We start from the raw sequence: 3,045 nt of genomic DNA on the forward strand, positions 1-3,045 counted from the left end.
TTTCCCACCACTTCTCTAAATTTGGACACCCTGCTGAGTCTCCGGCAGCCCACAGCAGCCATCCCTCCCTCCTTCAGCTGAGTAACCCACTTGACAAACATAAACCTTCACGTGAATTTACAGCAAAAGACGCTGGTTATTCCCATTTAAAGGTGAACATGAGGAGCAGGATGTGCGGTTGCCATGGAATTCTCTCAAAAGCTTTTGGCAAAACAGCCGCATCCCACTTCTGATGTCAGCACTCAGGGAAGGAAGGATGGAGGGAGGGAGCGGGGCGAGGAAGGAGTTCAGAGAAACGGCGAGAGACGAGGGGGAAGGGGGTGATGCAGGGAGGGAGGGAGGGAGGGTAAAAGGGAGGCAGCCTGTTGCTCCTGATTAAACAGCTTCCTCGTATTCCACCAGCTCCAGCGCCTGTTCTGAGATGGATCAGAGTTGGAGCTAGAAGGAAGCATATTTCCCATCCTCAGGTTTCCTCTGCAGGGATACAAGAGCAAAGTAAGTATCTAATAATTTACAATAAAAAAGGAAAATATCTTTTTAGGACAGAAATTAGTTTTTTCTTTAAAGCAAGTCTGTCTTTGAGAGAGTTTATTATGCAGCACAGAACTTAAATCCCACTCCAGCCTGGATATTTCCACAACTAGTTTGGATTTTAAAAGAAAACAGGTTGTTTTACCTGAGAGCTTTTCCACGCAGAAGATGTACAAAAATATCCCCCATGTTTTGACACCAACTACATCGGTGCTTCAAGGGAGAAAGACTGAGCAGATCAAATGTTTCCTGTCAAGTGCATCTCCATTTGTCTTTCACAGATGACCGGGATTTGCATACTGGATACTCTGCATGTACACCATGGTAACAAGGCTGCGGTCACATCGCAGAGTGTTATGATCTGTAAACATTTGCTGTAATCTCAGAGTTCAGAATGATGAGAATCGCTGTCTGGACGGGCTTTAGACATTACAAGCCTTCCTTAAAATCTAACTGAGAATAGATGCGGTAGAAACTTGCAAATCTGGTCCCTCAAAGAGTAAAAGTGAGGGTCTGTAGATCTGCTGGATCATTTCCAAGGACCAGCCACGCTCTCACTTTAGATATCATGTTAGCTTATGGCACATAATGCGATTATGCGTCTGCAACACTCATGCCAGTCTAAGTCTTTGGGGTCAGTGATATATGATATGTAATCTATCAAAGGCTCTCCCTTCTCCAGGTAATTGTGAGCATAATGAGATGAACTAATGACTTTTTTCCTGCTCTAATAGCATCTGTCTGATTCTTCACCACAAAAAGGAGCTCACAAAGTACAGTTTCTTCCACATTTAAAGGTACCCTGATGTAGAAGTGGAACCAATAGAAAGTATATCAGCACACAAATCAGTTTTTTATTTGCCTTCTGGCTACAAAATTGGAAAGACGTAAAAACATCAGGCAGGTGTGAGTTTTTATGCATTCATCTCTTTTTGATAAATAAGAAAAATTACGCCGACCCCAGGTGTTGGAGCCAAATGCTTGATTTATGATTGAATATTTATTTCTAGTTTACTATTTTTGTCTGGTTTTGGTATGATATAATGAACATGAAATATTTTGGTTTGAAGTATAAGTTGACTGATTTAATTATGAAATTATGAATTTGTTTAGTTGTGTTTTGCTGCTATTCATAATTTACGCTGTTTCTCGCCTCCGCCCCTTCATTATGGACAGGTGACTGCAGCACCTGGATTTTATTGGATTCGGCTATTGGGGCCGGGTGAGGTCTTGGATTCAGTCAGCGCAGCCATACAGTTTTTGACCGCTTTTGATCATTGTTGTTTCTTTGAGTGGCAAAAACGGAACGTAATGAGCCGATATGATCTGCCTCTCACGTAAGAAAATCTAAGTTTGTTTTGATTTTGGAAAATAAAGTGTCTTGATCAAGAAGAAAGAAAGTTTGTTGATTGCATCGTCACTTTAAACAACATCTGACAGATCTGAAGTGAGTCTAACTTGGATGCTTCTCAGTGAAAAAAAAATCGAAATCTAGATAAGTCATTTTTTCTTAAAATAAGTGTATTTGTTCTTGGATTGAGGAGGTAAAAGATACATTTTGCCAATAGAACAAGACAATTTACAGTTAAAATAAGAAAACACAATTGCATTGTCTTATTTCAAGTGCATATTATCTAATTATCTTATTCTAAGAGTAAGAATACTCATTCTATTGGCAAACTGCCCGATTTACATTCTAAAATTAAGGGTAAATGCACTTAATTTAAGACATTTTTACTTATTTCTAGATCAATTTTCATGTGCTGAACCAAGAGCCAAACGCATCTTTATTGGGAAGATTGCGCTATTACCAGGTCTCCATAATAAACCAGTTGATGCTCTCTACCTGTAGACCAGCTGCTTTGGAGATGTGTCAGAAAATTAAATATTTTATGCCCAAACTTCAGCAACACAACACAAAGATTGAGATTCTCTGCAACAAACGGTGCGTGCAAACTTTGTGTCTTCATCAATATGCAGACGATATTCTAATTTAACCTATACGAATTTTTTTCAATGTTGTTACAAACAAAGAATACTTTTTCCAAACATTTTCTTCTTCATCTTTTTGAGTTTGTGTTATTGTGTTTTTTTTTTCCCATTTTATTTTTCCCAATTTTTCTTTTTTCAGACTGAATTCAAGAATTGCATTCTTTTCAAATTACCTTTTACGTCACTTTGTCTTCAATTCTGGAAGTAGACTTTCCTCTGGAGTGAGGGTTGATGACATTTCTTTTAGTCTGTATAGACTTTAGTAACAACATTTCTTTTTGGTCACTTTTGCGTTTGCATCCAGACCGAGCATTTAAAGAGAAAGTGAAAAACAAATTCAAAAGAATAAAATTTGTATAATTAATTTAAAAAAAGAGAAATAAAAAATAAGAATTGAAACTATAGAATCTGTAAAAAAAAAAAAAAGAGTTATCCTCAAAACCTGTTTTTCATAAGGATTTTAGTAGGGATGCACAATATAATGGGCCCCCTATCGGTATCGGCTTTAAAACTGAATATCGG

General features: G+C 37.9%; 1 protein-coding gene across 1 annotated transcript in view; it reads left to right on the forward strand.

The window, feature by feature from the left end:
- Positions 1-366: 366 nt before the first annotated feature.
- kcng1 (potassium channel, voltage gated modifier subfamily G, member 1) overlaps positions 367-3,045 on the forward strand; it is a 32,301-nt gene continuing 29,622 nt past the window's right edge. Inside the window, exon 1 of the mRNA XM_015373140.1 lies at positions 367-495. The gene's annotated coding sequence lies outside the window, so the exon portion shown is untranslated. The remainder of the gene's footprint in view (positions 496-3,045) is intronic.

The sequence above is a fragment of the Cyprinodon variegatus genome, unplaced genomic scaffold, assembly GCF_000732505.1.
Source record: "Cyprinodon variegatus isolate N-32 unplaced genomic scaffold, C_variegatus-1.0 Scaffold81, whole genome shotgun sequence".
NCBI lineage: Eukaryota > Metazoa > Chordata > Actinopteri > Cyprinodontiformes > Cyprinodontidae > Cyprinodon > Cyprinodon variegatus.